At 35.0% G+C, this 18,161-nt stretch overlaps 1 long non-coding RNA gene across 1 annotated transcript in view; it reads left to right on the top strand.

Annotated features, from left to right (window-relative positions):
- The window catches only part of LOC118686370 (uncharacterized), a 44,522-nt gene extending 26,876 nt beyond the window's left edge, over positions 1 to 17,646 (top strand). The window contains exon 2 of the long non-coding RNA XR_004980151.1: positions 17,247 to 17,646. This is a non-coding gene — a long non-coding RNA (uncharacterized LOC118686370). The remainder of the gene's footprint in view (positions 1 to 17,246) is intronic.
- The last annotated feature ends 515 nt before the right edge of the window (positions 17,647 to 18,161 follow it).

The following is an 18,161-nucleotide window of genomic DNA, read 5'->3' as shown; positions in this document are numbered from 1 at the left end:
CACAAATGAATGGAGGATTTGTATTTTTAGTCTTTAACTGATATTACTGTACCTTTTTTATTAGCTACATATTCAAAATTACACTGGACTATGTGATTTTTGTATTTATGCAGAAGTCATTAATTGACCTACAGCAACTACAACAACAATGTAAAGAGAGATGTTTTATTGCATTCAATTGATGGTCTGTCAACTAAAGACTGTTGCATTCCTGGCATTATCAACTTTGCTGGATGCATTACCAAGTTCTACAAAAGCTTGAGTCCAAAGGGAGATCCTGAGAAGTATCTGGATCAGAACACAATCCTTCTAGGCACTAGACAATACATATCTATGTTGGATAAGTAGTTTTTTCTGTGAGTAATGAGGGTTCCCCCAGATACACTCCCCTAATACCAAGATAAACCTTTATCATGCTCTTACCCTTAATTTCTTGGGAAAGCAGTGCCCATGCAGAATAGCTGCTTCATAAGAAAAAAAATTAAATTAAAAACACACCAAAATTCTTTTTCCATGCATGTGCAGAATTCAGATACAGAAACCACAGATTGCCTTTATCTGAGGTCTGATACTTGGAAAACAAGGTTAAGAGCATAAGTTTCTTCAGCTTCAGTATCTCTGAAAGCTACACTGTTTGTATTCATTGCGGGCATTTAATTGGCACTTTACTGTTGCTGCTAGTGGAGGTGGCTATAATGCAGACTATGCTTACAGAATCAAAATAAATGTATTTATTAACTAAATTTTAAACTTTCCTCATCAAAATCAACTATTACATCATGAAACATCAGATATTCAACTAACCTATAGTTACTCTCTATCCTGGACTTTGTTCAGGGGACATTGCAGGGCACAGGAGCACATGACAGGAGACAAGGTGCCTTCCCATTTTACCTTCTTGATTTACCATTATTTTTCTACTCACATGGTCAAAATGTTTAACTGTATAGGATGATATAAATTACATGGAGTCCTTTCCTTGTCCTGCCAAAATAGCAATGTTTATAGTACTTTTCTGGCAAAAAACCCTATATTGCAGATTTCTATAACTAGCACCTTTACAACCCTCTTTGTATAATATCCTTTTTTGAAATATGAATTTTTTTTCACTATGTTTTTATACTCTCCCCAGGTCATTAACACTTCTTCAGTCCCTGAAACAAAAGACAAATTGAAACTTCAAATCCAAAAATGTACACATTTGAAAAGGGAGACAACAAGAAAATCCATGAAAAATCATTTGGTTCTTTGCCACTATATCAATTTGGAATGTTTTCTGATAGAGAGATGATGAGCAGCCCTCTGTAAGGGCCCAGGACAGAGAGATGAACAGACAAAATCCCTGTCATGAAGAAATGCTTATCTCTGATGACAAGGAGACATTCATAATGGTAAAAAAATGCCTCCTGATCTTATCAAAACAGTGCTGAAGTAGCACCCTTTTGACATTGCCATTTTTTTTTTTTTTTTATATCTTATAATGTCTTCTTGGCTTCATAGCTTTAAATGACCTTCTGTTTAAAGTTACAGAGCTCTGGTAAAAATATTAATCAAGTTTTAATAAAATTACTTTTATTTTCTCTGAAAAGGGCATAAAAGTCACCTCCTTAAAGCATCTGAAAGTATTTTTAAGTAATTACTTTTGCTTAGCTCAGAAATTAATATCTATCTATTCTCAGCAGTCAAAAACAAGAAGTGAAACTGCAGTTGTTAACCAAGTGATTAAAGCAAGTATGGGAGGAGGTACTGTATCAATTCACAACCCATAATCTCTGTGTTTCAGAGAGACTGAATTTGCAATAATAGAAAACACAACTGTATCATCTTAACTTGCACTAAATCAATACCTTCCTTGTTAATCAAACATTCTCCTATGGTGCAGTACTGAAAAGGAGGCCATTCTGATATATTTTCCCCATATCTCTAAAACTTCCTATTTTAAAATCTGTTAGAAAGACAAGAATCACAACCCTTTTCTCTCTGCCCCACTGGCCTCATATCTGTGGTCCATGAAGAAACTTGTTGTAACTCTTGATTCTCCAGGCTGGCTCCTTTCCTGATAAAACCTACAGCAGCTGCTTTAACACTTTTACACTAGTCTTTCTGCTCTTGCATTGCTATGAATCAGCTTAATTAAGAAGAACTACAGAAATATTACACATTTTTATGTAGTAGTCCTTAACAAGAACACAGCTGTCATTGCTTCAATTACTCTCTAATACAGTGCTCAACACTTACTTCTAAACTAATTCATATTGCTAATTAACAAATATTCATATTTGGCTAAGATGCTATTGTCTCTTAAAGATCTGATTTTAATTTTTTTTTTTAATTGACTATTCATGCCCTTTCTCAGTTCTCTCAGCCTATTCTCACCAGGTCCATTTAGGAAAAAAACCAGACCTGATAACCTGATTAGCATGGTGCTGATAACACCAAGATTGTGGGTTTTATCCCTGTACAGACCATTTACATAAAGAGTTGGACTTGATGGTCCCTGTGGATCCCTTCCAGCTCAAAATATTCTGTCATTCTCTTCTGTGATTACACAGAGATCCATGGTGCTATCAAATGTAGAGCAAGAAGTTTTCTCTTTCCATATCATGTTTTAAATATTCCATTCAGATAGCAAGTTTTCTATCACACGTATGATTTTTTTTCTTTCTAAGCAATTTTCACCCATTTAATAGGACCTGATTTTCCATAACAAGTATATCTATCCATGGCAGTAATAATACCCAATTTAATATAATGACATGCTATGAAATTAAAAGATGCTGTCACCTGATAAAACCAAAAAGTGGCTCTAAGAAAACCGATGTTTCATACTGTGAAGACACAAAGCATCTCCTCTTTTGTCAGGGATCAAAGAATTAAAAAAAAATAAATAGAATCCGTTTCAGGAAGGAAATTAAAAAATAACCCCCAAAATTGACAAAGGTACTAAAGGAAGTTTAATGAGGTCCATTTTCCTCCATACAGATATGTTACCCTGGATATATTAAAGATCTATATATTGCTATTACAAAAAGTGAAGAAACACATCATTACAGGAGGCTGAATTTCCAGAAACAGATTGTGGACTAATCCTGGATACAACAAGTAACAGATTTCTTTATCAAGAAGTTATTATAGAGAAAAACACCAGGGGGAAAAAAGCCTAATAAAAGAAGATTTCTAGCCATCAAAAAAACAAGTTTTGGAACAGGCTTCCACTCAGAGTATTGATGAGAGGATTTGGTGGTGGGAATGGAAGTGAACATGTCTCATTTTAATTGAAAGCTGCTGTGAAAGGGTGCAATTTTGGTCTGAAACTTGGGGTCTCCAGCAGCTCTTGCAGCAGTTCTGTGTAGTCAAATATTGAAAATGGATGCCTGAAGTTTTCTACTATTCTCTGAATCACTCACTGACTTAGGCAGCATTTAATAATAGAAACAGAATATTTTCCTCATTTGCCCTGTACCTGAAAAAAACCCACTGCTATTGCAATACTAATTTAATCTGTTTATGCATCATTACCCTCTTCTTCTAATAGAATTCGAACAGGCTCACTTGATGAAATAGAAGTGGTAAGACTGGACATTTTAATTTTTAGAAGGTGTGGCTTGTAATCAGACCAGTAAAAGGTTAGGCAGTTAATGGTATGAGGAAAACAAGGAAATATATATTAGAGTGTCCTGTTGGTGTTTTTTTGTTCATAGGCACTAATATTTATTTTGTGACACACTTTTTCTTTCTACAGGAAGGTTTTCTTTGTCTTTTTGCAAGAAAAAGTTGCTTCAAAAAGGAAGGTTTTTCAGAAATGTAGGTGCAAAGGTTAGATTTTTATCAGCAGAATTACTCACAGGCTGCTTCCCACATTTGAAACTATTTAGTACTATATGGAAGGTGTCTAAAGCAAAACAAGCATTATGTTTCCTTCTTCTTTCACTGCTGCTATGCCTCAGGCATACATAGGAAAAAATTCCTGAAGTAAGAAAATAATACTTTGGTTTAAAAATTTATTAGGGCTATGACAAAAAAAGTTCCTTATTAATATAAGGTAAAAGAGACTATTGTGATAACTAGGAAGGGTAAGAAAGTATTTATAAGACACTAGGAAAAAAAATCAGCTGAAAAAAAAAAAAACAGTTAGCAATAGTAGTTTCTTCCCTTTTTCTTATATATATATATATATACATTCAGTGCAGAACAAAACTTTTTTTTATTTTTTCTTTAGATTTAGCCTAAAGAAAGATTGAAACTAAATCTAGACTGCATCTTAAAAGATGATCAATGATGATGATAAATCCATTTAACTCACAAGTGGTCTTTTACACCAGACAAAGATAACTTAATTTCAGAGACTACAGTATGTCTAGTTAGGAAATAAAATATTTCCATGCTCAGAAGGATCATATCTCACAGCAAATGCAATACTTCAATATGGTCTGTCCATATAAATGCACACATAGATCAAATTCTCTTAACCAGAAGTTTCTGTTGCAGCTGTGTGTGTGGGCATAGAGCAGATATACATGAATTAATAAACTTAATATCCTTCAGCTTTCTCTCAAAAATTTCACTCAACTTCTCACCATGGTTGTAAACAGAGCATTTCCAAACCCACTGTCATTGCCAGGCAGTTCTCTCTTTGCCATAACACTTATCTCAGATGGATTCAACCCCAGATCACTAAGAAGGGACCATGTTTTTTTTAAGGGAAGTAGTGGAAGTCCAGTTTAAGAGAAGACTGTGGGGCAGCTAAGTAAAATGAGGCTCTGAATCTGGAGACCTGAACCAGACTTGAACTCCATTCCTCTTTAATTTATATAAAACAAAATAGATCAAATATAGATGCTTCACAGTGTTCGGGTAGAGGCTCATTTTTTTTTTTTTGTTAGTCCCAGATATCACTCAAGTCAAAGTACAAAATTCAACTACAAGTTAAGTAGATGAAATTAATCTGGCTAACTCACCACTATCCATTTTTCTTCCATAAAATACCCAAAACCTACCATAATATCAACACCCCACTCAAAAACCAAAACAAGATGCAAATAAGAACCAAAAAAACCACCCAAACAAAACCAAAATATCAAAAAAACCCCAAAACAAACAACAACCCCTCCCAAACAAAGACAGTTGAATGTTCTTAATTAAGTAGATATATGAAATCATCTTTCTGGTGTTGACTAATGTGTAAAGGAAACTAGAGAATCCAAGTACTACAACAGGTTTAAATGGGAACATGGCTGTACAGACATTTAAAAAATGCCTGTAAATAACAGTTCTTATTAACTTCTGGAGGAGGAACCTTCATTACTAAGATCATAATCTTTTCTATCCTTTGGAGTCACTCTCAATAGTTTTAATAGTTTTCCATGGAAAAACCATTAAGATACAATCTGCTGTATTAATACCTTCCCTTCCAATCTGTAAAAGTGGAACAAAGACATAAGCAAGTCTAGAAGGATCTGGCAAACTCATTGCATCTACTTTTGTATGTGCTTGGACCTGTGTGTTCTTCAGCCCTGCCATTAACATACTCTCAGTCCTTTCCTTTGCCCTTTCCCCCTGGTGGTGTATGTGTGAGATGCAGAGTGAGAAGTCCTGAAGCAAAACCAAGAATTGCGATCAAGCAAAGGCAGCATCCCTGAATTCCAGGCCATACAGACACTAATGCATCTTAAGCTAATAGGGTACGTCATCGACTTCACTGGCATCCCCAGCCCAGAGCCCTGCCTCACTTGACATCAAGTACATTACCAGGAGCATGGCCAGCCAACCAGACCATTCCCAACAAAATTACATTGAAAAAGATCGGATAGTTGTCCATGAAAGTCTATGTTCCAGAAGAATAAAGTTTTGGTAGCCCCAGTATAAATGAACAGATTTACTACCTGTGTGACATAGATAAACTCAGAAAATAGAACCCAGCTGAAAAGCTGGGCTTGGTTGTGTATGGAATTCATGTGAATAACAACTGGCCACATCTCCTGTGTTATCACAGAAAACTGAATGAAGTATGTGTTTAAACAAAATAAAATACCAATGCTATTAAATGGATTAGTGGGAAGAGGTAATTGGACTGTTGTAATAGCACTTCCATAAACACTGATTTATTTAGGTCTATCAGTAAGCCTGTAGTTAAAGTGAAGGTACCTAGTTTAGATGTGCACATCTAAACTAGGTACCTTAACGTTTAGACGATACATAAGTATATGTAACAGTACAGATGTTAAGATTCCATAGAAGTCAATAAGGCCTCTATAAATAATTCTCCATGCAGTATCATTGAGCAGAAAAGTGCATTGTTTTTTCCTTTCTTTTTTTTTAAATGTAGCCATGCTGTGGAAAAGACAGTAAGACTACCTGGGCTGCAAAAGGCTTCTTTTTTTTCTTATACATCACAAAAACTATTTCACAATAAAAATTAGGCTAGCAACTTGGTTTTAAAGTCAATAAAGAAATAAGGGAACTTGCCACTTTAGTTTTTTTTTTTCTTTGAAGCATACCTGATAGTATATGAGTATAAAACTAAGTTATCAACATTGAGGTGTACTTCCTTCTAAGCAAACAAAATATGAAAGAAAAGGGGAAAAAACCCAAACAAAAAACCAAAGCCCTCTGCTAATGCTCTCTTATTTAAAGTTCCTCCTATGAGATATTATCTTATTAATAATAAAACATGGACTAGGAATAAAACCTTCGAACATAAATTCTTCTCATGAAATCTGTATTTTCTCATTAGTCTGTTTCACACTTTTGGGAGACTTAAAATGCCATTTGAAAAAATGCATCCTTTGCAGTAGCAAGATTTTTTTAGATCTGAACCTAATGCTTCAAACATGTTCTACTTTATATTCGCTTTTAGTTTAAGAATATATGCTGATGATGTCACTTGGTGGGACTGAATTATTATTAAATAGGACACTTGTTTCAGATAAAAATTTTAATCATGATTACATTGCACAAATATAAAGAGTGGTCGTTTTTGTTCTTCAAAAATTCTAGGATTAAATATTCCTAACTGACTTTAGGGACAGCTATTCCAGCTACCAGTATCATAGTACAGATGCACATTTTCATGTTCTGGAATTCTTGGTATTCTGTAGTTTCCAAGAGAAAAATCACTGGAAAAACTTCCAGACTGAGAAGTATCCTTGCAGTGCCCTAAAATAAAATGTTTATTTAGCAATTGATTTGCAAATTAACACGTCACTGTGACCGTGATTTGCAAATTAACATGTCACAATAAACATGTCACTGTGACCAGTTACTACATCCCCTCACCCCTCTCCAGTTCTCTTCACTTTAAAATATTTTTACGGTAAGAGATCAAAATTAAAAGCCACTGTATGAATGAAGAACTCAGAAAAGTGAAAAGCTAACCCTGGTGTGCAAGCTACCAAAATAATTATGTGCTTTGACAAGCAACTTTTTCTCCATCTGCTTATTTTTTTCTGATCACCAGAAAAGTTAAAATAAATGGTTTATGACATTCCAGTAGAACAAATGTTATGGGAAAGCTAAAAAGGGTAATATATTTTAAATCAGTGAAATAAAGTGTAAGTACGTGTTTATATTTCAACTAAACAGACTTTGTTCCTCTCTATTCTCTTCCAGTCACTTATCTAGGACTTGGATTTATTATTCTAAGTTATAAAGTTCTCTTTTCTTATGCCAATTTTTTTTCCTAATTTAAGGATGAGCAGCAATATTCAAGGGTTCTCTTCATCTCTTATTCTAAGAGAACTGATTTTGGCACCATGGCAAGAATGGTAAGAGTTCTTCCAAAGACAGCCGTGTTTTCCAAGACATGAATCATAGAGAGAAGGAACAAAAACTATTTTTGCTTCATGAAGCCAAATTCAGAATCAACATCTCAAGCCTTAAGTGTTGATAACCTAGAAGAAATTTAAAGAGCGTGGTGTCCTGGTTTTGGGACTTTTAATTTTTTTTTTTAATCTCTGCCTTTTCCCCATAAATCCCTCTCTCCCAGAAAGGCAATGAAATATCAAGTACTTTCCTTTAACTGACAAAACTATGTAAATTACTTTATTCTTGTCCAAGCTGCTTCCAACCTGACAAGGTTATTGCCAATTTACATTTTCACCAAACTGCATAACACTATTCACTCTCAAAAATGTGAATTTGGGAGCAAACCTTACAATTTCCAATAGAAATGATTTAGATCTGACCTGAAGGCAAGAATCAGGAAGACAAGCTCTCTCTAACCCTAGTAATATCTCTCATTGCACATAATAAGATAGTACCCAATTTTAATACTGATACTCTGAAAATTATGAGAGCAAAAGCCTTTGTAGTACACAGTGACAATCTGGTTCTACTCTAATTGAGGTCAATAGGGACTTTCTTAAACTGGAGGGGATTGTGTCCCAATAGTCAGATTTGACTCAGTATTGCCTTCAGAAACCCTGCAGTTTGAGAAGCAAAAACTTTGAAGCTGAGCTTTTTCAGCCTTTTCTGCTTGAAAATCTCCTTTCTATACAGCAATTATAAAGCACTGGAATTGTTACAGCCCCAAAGCCTGCCTGTGAACTTCAGGGGCTGAGAATCCATGGCCTGCCAAACTATTAATAAGTTCAATATCACTAATTCCATTATTTAACTTTTAATAAGTTAATTTGCATGGAAAGAGAGGCATTCGCAAGGCAGCTTTTATTGTGTTACGTACTCTTATAATCAGTATGTGGAAATATTGCTTCTTGTATTTTGTTGTTTTGTGACACAGGAATGAAAAGCAGCAGCCAGTGGTTGTGGTTTTAGCCAAAAGACTAAGAGAAAATGTACTATCTTTGAAGACATTTGCTATAATGATGACTGATGAAATACTGTGTGCTAATGGAAGAAATATAATAACAAATTCAAGACCAAAATGGAAACATTGCAACACTACTTACTGAATTAAATACGGCTGAAAAGGTGTATTGTTCTTCCCTATGAGAAACTGTAAATTTTCAAATACTAAAACAATGCATTAGAGAAAAATATAATAACTAAAAATAAATGTTAATGTCCAAATGTTTTAGATAACAAAATAAAATAGTTGGGAAATAGTCCCACGGTCCCTTACAAAAAATATTCTTCAACCTTTTTGTTCATGCTATAGCACTGAAAAATAAATGAACTAATGGAATCTCTGCAGCATGTCATGGGAAACAATCTAAATTGAAAACTGGATCTTTAGGAACAAGCATGAGGGACACAAGGCACTTGAACTAATTCACATGAGAGATTTAGTGGTATTTCTAAGTCTCTTTTTGACTGGTGAGGGTGGGAGGATGAAAGGAAAGAGGCACCAGAGCAAAATTCTATATCTATTTTCTCCTAAGTTAAAAAACTTCAAATGAGAAATAGCAAATTTAAAAAACTACTTAGTTCATGTAAGAGACAAAATTTCTATTGCAAACATTCGAGTACAATAATGCTCTAGCCATTTGTGAATACATTTGAAGCTGCTTTCTATTTACTGCTTGAAATTTACTTCATTAAAGTAAATTGTTACATTAAACTGTAATTTAACAACACATTAAAATCACATATAGTAAGCAGTTGGTTTTATAGACATGGCAGATGCACAAAGACAAGAAAGATGCAAAAATGAAAAAAATAATTTAGTTTATAAAGAACAAGGTATTTTAAGGTTACTTTTCTAGTCAAAGTGATAACCAGCTCTCCTAAAACAAGCACAATTTTTACCTCTGGCAATAAGAGACAGTTGAGATAGATCTTTAACCCACAGCCATGCAATCAAGTAATCTAGCCAAAAGTATTTTCAATGCCTCATAGACACTACAGGAATAAAATTAATTTAAAACAAACAAACAAACAAAATATCTTGAGATTTATTCCTCTCTGAAAGAAGTCAAGTACTGCTTCCAGGCTCACATATGCCAAGTTCTCAAGACATACATGAAGAGGACCAGGTGTATAGACCAAAAAAGTAGAAATTCTTTTTCCACTATGCCATTAAGAATTAGTTCTCATGTAGCAGACAACTAAAAGTTGATCAGAAGTAATTTCAGTAGTGTTCCTTTATCTGCATTTTGAAGCATGTTAGGATTTCTGTATTCTATTTGAATATCTGTATTATTTAAAAGATATGATTAACAACAAGGCACTGATACCTAATGACTTAGATTTTTTTCCCCTGTTTAAGACCACTGTATTAACAGAAAGCTGAGAGTGGCTGAGATCTTCAAAAAAACATCTCAATACAAACAGAACTAGGAGATCTCCCATCTGATGTAAAGCCAAATTCTGTGTTAGGTTTTCAAGATCTTGTGTGACAAATAAAATCTGGTAAACCAGCAAATATGCGAGGATCTGCTAAAAAGACACCAAACCCCCCCCCCCACAAAAGCCCAGAATAAAAGCAGGCCTCTATGCAACACATTGACAGGTTACCAAGTTATGTTGTTCACCAAATTGATGTGAACAAATTACTAGAGACAGATAGGCAAACTGAGTTTCCTTCAGGTTTATAAATTCAGTAAATTCTTCAGAATCAGTGCTGAACTAAGGGTTCTGAATCTCTGGGCTTCCTTCCCTCAGAGCTGGGAGCAGGATGGGCAGCCCAGCTTCCCACTGTGCACCTCAGCTGTTTGACAAGAGCTGCCAGAGGCATGAGGAGGACAGCTTTTTTTTTTTTTCCTTTTAATTCCAGCCTTTCTTCACCTCCTCACTAGAACTGCCTGCAAAAGGTGATAAATTACAGAACTGGATCGCTGGCCTAGCTAGAAGCCACACTAGACCACCCACAGCCCTGCTTGAGCCAATGCTGCAGCTGTCCATGTCAGAAGGCTGGATGACACCTAGGATGAGAAAGGAGCAGGTGCCAGCCAGCAAATTCATGGAAAAAATGTAATGATACTGAATTATGACTGCAGGGAACTACACTTAGTTATCCTTAACTAAATCAGTGTCCAACTCACATTTCATGGGCCAGATTTTTGATTTGATTTTAATGGGACTCCTCCCTCCTTTTACTCCTTTTCATTGCCACATACACACTTGAAGACCTGCAGCTATAACAAGATGAGTAGACAATCACAGCCAACTCCAGAGTATCAGTGCAACACCTTGGAATTTCAATGTCTTCCACATGTATATAAGGACTAGATTTCCCCCCCCCATGTATATATCCATACATTCCCCCTGTACATTCTATGTCCAGACATTTGTCAAACCTTACCTGCAACTCCTGAAGGGACAAATCTTCTATCCATGCTCTGCCTTTACCTAGCATATAAAGTGAAACTCAGAATGCACTGGAAAATGAGGCAGTGACCAATCTCCAATAATGTGGCCAACAAGTACAAGCCTTAAATTCAAAACTACTTCAGACTATCATCTAGCAGAGCTACATCAAGAGCTCTGAACTGTTTATTTTGGTGAAAATGTAAATAAAAATACCTCCAAGTTTCCATTAAGCCCCTTCAAACTCATTAGAGGAAGATCTTAACAGTTTTAATTATGAAGTCCAGTTGCACAAACTAAGAGAGAAAATGTTTCCAGACAAGACCCAAAGTGCAACATCACACTCCAAACCACTGATACTCCTACTTTAAGAATGTAGGGTGGAACACACCAGTTTCTTAGCTCAAGACATAAAATTCTAGATCTCCTACTGCATGTTTAGCACCAAATTCACAGTATATGAGGTCCTGAAAACACAGTTTTCAGAATACTTAATATTACTTTGTAGCTAGATGCTTTATCTTAATACTGTCAGCTTTTCCAGTTATTGCTAATACAGGAGCAACAATCTCCAGAAACAATCACTTACTCCTTGGTGTTTTGGGAAATAAATTTGTTCTGAGTGTACCCCATTGCCTGTGCCTATGGATACAAAGGCATTTACCTTGTGATTCTTATTAGGACTTCAGTTTCAGGCACTGACTCTCTTTTTTTTGCCTATACTCAGCTAAAAAAAAATTCAAATCAAAAGCCACACCTAGAAAAACCCACAACCACTCACTACAATTTTACTTCAACAATGGTGTATGCTGTGAGACACTACTGATATCCAGAAATTCACACATTTGTGAGTATGGATATTTTGGAGAACTAAAAGATTAGCAAAAAATCCAGAGAACAAAGCAAAAGCCATATCCTATTAAAAATATACATGAAAACTGAAAGGAGATTAGTTGACCTCAACAGCTTTAAAACTTCTTCATTTATTTCTACACACACATAAAAGACAATGCTGAGTATCCATGACAAAGGCATCCATGCATAACTAAATAATTCCTGGTACTGAGAATTACAGTAATGTAATTAGTAAAAAATGTGACTTTAATATAAAATAAGCAATTGGATTTCTCCTGATAAAAATAAAACAAAACACCACAACAACCCACTCCCTGAAAAAAAACCCAAACAAAAAAAGCCCACCCAAATCACTCAATAAAACAATTCAAACCCAAATTAAAAAAAAAAAAAAACCAGTATACCTAGTTATAATATAGTAAAAATCTTCATTTAAGAGTAAGCAATAATTGAATTCTGGGGAAAATGAAGAAAAGGCCACTCGCAGGTAAATAAAGTAGCTATTAACAACTTAATAACATTTTACTTGATACATTCTAGTAAAATTTGTGATAAAAGTTTCATCATTTGTATCATTCACTTTACAGATTCAGAAGTTCAGTTAATACTGTGTAAATGTTGCCCTACAGTGAGTCATCAAACTTGTTTCTTATGCTGGCATATTCCTTAGAGAAAAATTAGAATAGATTCAAAATACTGATCCAATTAAAATACATACAATTCTTAAGCATTTCTCCAAAAGAAGGTTATCTTCTAAGTGGAAATTCAGAATTAAATCCAGCAAATACTTGAGCAATGAGATCATTAAACTACTAAAGACAGCTGTTCAAATGCTTTAGGCAAAGTGAGACAGTAACACACTGAAATGATGTGATCCTGAAATATTTTACTTTGTGCACAACACTACAGTTCAAGCTGATTGAAAAAAAGAAAAAAAAGGAAAATAAAATTTAAATACAATATTAAACACAGAATACCTTGATTGTTACACGCTGTTACAACACAAGTGCAAAGTTCTGAAAAATCTTCAAAAGATTGCAAACCAATCAAAACCCAAATGCAAATAGCAAAAGGAAAGCAAATCACTAAATAGCACACATAGAAAGCCTCTCTTAGAAGACTATTTCAGGTGAACTTTGTGATGACATTAACTCTGGCTTTTGAAGAGAATGTATGCAAACCTGATATTCAAGCTGTTGGAAGATAGTTTCTTCCACTAGAAAAAAATGTTCACATATAATGAAAAAGGTGGTAGAATGCTATTCCCATCAATATACAAGTATTTAACCAAAGGTCATGTTGCAATACTACAATTAATTAGATTATAAAGTGAATAAAAGCAGCCCAATTTTCTTTACCATGCAACACAATCTCCATTGGTCTTACTATGAAAGACAAGTGACAAGAGCTTGCAATAATGGAGTTAATTTCCTTTAAATATTCTCTTTTTAAATATGATTCAAAATACACATTCTCATCAGAGGCATGGTTTTCTGTATTGAGTGGCACTAGAAGGGCTCAAGAGAGAAATTCCTTCTCTTGTAACATAGGCATCAACAAAACCAATTTCTACAGTAAGATTATCAAAAGGATAATGATGTTACAACTCTTGTCCTAAAACTGTTAAGTTAGATTTCACAATTTTTTACTGTTAAAGTCAACAAAAAGTACTGGAATATATTTATGATATATCTGATTTTAGAAACTGTGATCATCATTGATTATAACTAAAGTCAGTGAGGTCTGAGATTATACAAAACAAGAAAACAATTAATTCCTGCAAATGCATTTGAAAGTACTCAATAAGTCCCTATCAATTAAAAAGCAGTTAAAGTGAATTTGCAGAGTGTGTTTATGAACATTACAGTTCAGTGTTTATGAACATTACAGGCTTAGATCATCTGGCTAGGGCACTGTAATTCTAAAACAACCCCACTCCATTCATATATAACTTCCATCTCCATATAAAGTATATGCTTTATAAAAGACAGCTTAATACTTATAGATCAGTAATGCTAAGAAATCAAGCATGACCAATAGCATAGAAATCCTTGTAACTGATTGTTCTGTCTGAACACGTATGTCAAATCTCAACAGAAATATTTCTTTTTTCTAAAAAGCAGATATAGAAATATACAAGTAATTTCAGGTCATGACCCATGACATTTTGTAATTAGTTCCAACTAATTAATAGAAATACTTAAGAAACTAGATTAACCATTTCATCCTCTTGTGAATAGCATGCAAGAAAATGCTAACTTCCAATCTATATTTTCATGAAAACACTAAAGACTGACATGAAATCATGAAGCTATTGGATAAAACCTGGATATAACATCACCCTTTTTTATTCTGCAGGTTTTAAAAGTACTCAAATACCTAACTAAAAAACTGTAGTTGACGTTTTTCTGGCATAAAGTAGAAATCAAGGGATCATTCTATTCTCCCTAAGAAGACAACAACCCATGCATTGATACTGTGTAGAAAATGTTATAATTTTCTGCTTATGTCAGCTTAGAAAAACACTTAGGGTAAAAGAAAACACTAACCCTACTCTACCTCACCCTACACACACCCTTTACTGTCCTCACTGTACTGTAAAAGTAAGGTTATTTTTTCTGGAAGCTGTGGTTAAGAGGGACAGAAAAATGTAAACCACCCTAGTTATTACAAAAACTGAGCAATTTCTTAACACAAACTCAAAGCTGTGACACCTTTCTTAATTCAAGGGGTTAAACTTTAGAAACTAAATATGATTCCCTGTTTTTTATTATACAAGGATTATGTTGAAGTCCCATAAAACCTTTCAAACAAGAGAGGGAGAGAAAAAAGAGACTGGAATTTATTTCAAAAATTGCATAATTTACAGAATTTACTGAGCAGATTACCTTCAGCAGATTTCTCTCCATGTGAAGAGAAATAATACTGAAATTATATCAACTTTCACCTTAGTATGAAATATTATGAAATGACCTTGAAAATTCCTCATTACTAGAAGTCTCAGACAAGTTCCATTAAGGGTTTCAGTTTCTGTAGGTTTTAATTTATTTCTCAGACAGCACACTCCAGAATAAGGCTGGTCATAACTATTTTTTCAAGCACTGTACTCACAAAACACTTTGACACTACCCATGGCAGCATACCTGACTAAATCCATACAAGAAACACCTGGGCAAAAGAGTTCTGACTTTCACACTCCCTTCAACACCACTACTGTACAACTGTATTTTGTGCATCTTGAAATACAATTGTCTCCAAAGCCCCACTGATGTATTTGCCAGCCAGCTCCCTTGTCTGCTGAACTATAAAAGGTCACTAAATCACAAAATTAAAGAGGAGAAGTCAAAAGAAGAGTCAGTAGACAAAGCCACTGCCTCTGGGCCTCCTTCTGACCATGGATCACCTCCAGCACTCCTGCTGACTTTTTGCCAGCTTCTCAGTAGGTCTACCTGTCAAACAAATGGCTCCTGTAAAAAATGGGGTACCAGGCAGTAAATTTTCTTTAAAGTTATTACTGCTGAATACATTAGTTCAGATGCATAAAAAGCTGTGAGCAGTACTGTTTCTACAACTTGAGAATATACTATCCTGAGCAAATGCAGGGTTTTTTTAAGAAAGCCAGAACTTCTGAATACAAAGGCTGTTGTAATACCCCTTCAAACTCTACATGGTACACTGCCTCATCTGACTCCTCTCCTCCTCTGCAAGTAAATGCAGTTCTACTTCTGCTTACATCTTCCACAATGACTACATTTACTTCCTTCATCCACCACATCAGCACACTAAAGCAAGACTTTCAATTAGAATACTTTAAAAACAACAACAATAAACCCCAAAGAAGAAATAAGGAGTCCCAAAATATCGGTCTAATGGAATTTCGGGAAAGTATCATCACTAATTTATCATCTGACAATATTTTTATGCCAACTGAAAAATACATTTTTTTTCATTACAGAGATGGAATGACATTAAGCAATCTTGCCAAAGCAAAAAAGATAATTCCACATCATAACATGTAATTAAAACCACATGGTTCCCATAGGAACAGATCAGGAAAACAAATAACTTGGTGATGGACACAGCAGAAGAGCACAAACAGAATCGGGTAACTCATTGCTCAAGAAATGTTATTTTGATAAGAGCAAGATTTCCAGAACTTCAAAATAGTGTGAAGATTCTCTAACAGCCTGACTGACAGAAAAAACAACCTATGAGATTAATATTTTTTTTATTTTAGAATTACTTAACAAAATTCATTATATGTGTGATGCACAAATAAAAAAATTACAGATGTATTAAAACACATTCCCTAGAAAATTCACTTCAGATGGTTGCTTTTTTATGGGTTTTTCCCCCCACAGACTCTTCTTCTTTCAGGCTGCTACGCCAAAGGCATTCATTTTCACTACTGTGAAAATCGATTCACACAGTAGTGCTCTGTATAGGATCTATTCTTCTATACAGGTGGTGTCTGTTCAGCATGTGTCTGATCAACTGGGTACCCACTCTCATGGGCACAAAATACAGCATTTTCAGATACTCAGGTACATTCTGAGAGTATCATAATATCCAGTACAGATTCATCATAAATAAGTATAGTTGATATTTGTAGAGTGTCACAACTTGCTGAAATCCCAAGGAAATACTCCAAGTTCATTCTCTCTGAAAATTATTTAGAGGAGGATGAGGATTGAGACCACTGAATTAAGAGGGACAGGACAACTTGGCTGTCATCTATAATTTAATTTCATAATCAAGTCAGTCTCTCAACATTATTAAATTATTCTCTTTCAGATTTCTTTTTAGTTCTAACAAACTAAAATGTGCCAGAAAGTTTAAAGAAAATGGGGGTATGTTTTGAATATCCTATTCATTACTTTATCAGTATGTATAAAATACCAGCAAAGGCTGAAAAATGCAAGTGAGTCTGCAGTTCATAAATTTTAGAGATTCTTTCCTGATGGCATACCTTGTCTGACAGAAGGGGAGCAGTATCTTTGTGAAATGAGTTATCCACCTACATAGCTCTGCTAAGGCCAAACAGCACAGCAAGCCCTTCTCAGGAAACGTGAGCATTATTAGTATGCTTTTCAGACATTCAAGCCCTGCTGGGTTTGTGAACTTACCCTTATTAGCTGTCTAGAAGCTTATTCACCTCATCTTCTTCCTTTTGCCATGTTTTTCAGATCACTTCAGCTGAGAGGATAGCAAAGGTTGCTTCTGACAACACCAACCACTCCAAGCTGAGCTGAGCTGAAGCTGCCAGCTGGAACCAGCACAGATAAGCAAGAGCAGGGTCTGAAACTGACAGTTTGATTTTTAAATGCTGCTATCTGCAGTACTTCTGAAAATCTGAGCAGAAAGACAGAAAGTAAAGCTCTCAGAATAAGCTGAGAAGAAAGATGGGACTGGGATAGAAGGTGTATTCCACACTAATTTTAATTCTTGTGGATCCAAGCTCTAAAGTTAAGAAATTTACCTATAAAACAAAGAGGAAGCACTCATGCATGCATACTACAACATCAACAATAAATAATCATCATCATCATCATCATCATCCTGCAATAAAGTCCTGACAACTGCCAAGGCTGAGTTCAGTTGCTTCTTAGTCTGAAAATGAGTCCAAGTTAATTCTCACCAACTTAGAATCAACTGACAAAACTGTGCTCTGAGTTTCAGACAGCCTCCAATTAGTTTCAAATAACTTTAAATATTGCTATAAGGAATTATCTTCCTCAGAACAAGCATGAACCATCCAAGAACCATAAATAGCATACGAGGCAGGAACGAAAATTACTCAAAACTGGGCCTGGGGCACCTAAAACACATAGAAAACACAGAAGTGAATTGGCAGGACTAACTGCACAGCCAAATACCTTGGACTCCTGTTAGCAGAGAATTTCAACATCTGTTTTCATCAAGGGTATTAAATATGTCCCTAAATACTCCGAAAAACACTAGGCAAGGCAACCAACACAGACTAAGGCAAACAGACTAATTCCACAAGGTTTAGCTCCTCCCGAGGAAGAGCTCCCCAAACAAACAATCAAAAAAAAAAAAAAAAAAAAGAAAAAAAGGCAAAAAGCTCAAATAAGTCCTAT

Source organism: Molothrus ater, chromosome 4, assembly GCF_012460135.2.
Source record: "Molothrus ater isolate BHLD 08-10-18 breed brown headed cowbird chromosome 4, BPBGC_Mater_1.1, whole genome shotgun sequence".
In the NCBI taxonomy this organism is placed as follows: Eukaryota; Metazoa; Chordata; class Aves; order Passeriformes; family Icteridae; genus Molothrus; species Molothrus ater.
The sequence above is the reverse complement of the archived record's forward strand: the minus strand, read 5'-3'. Positions and strand labels throughout refer to the sequence as shown.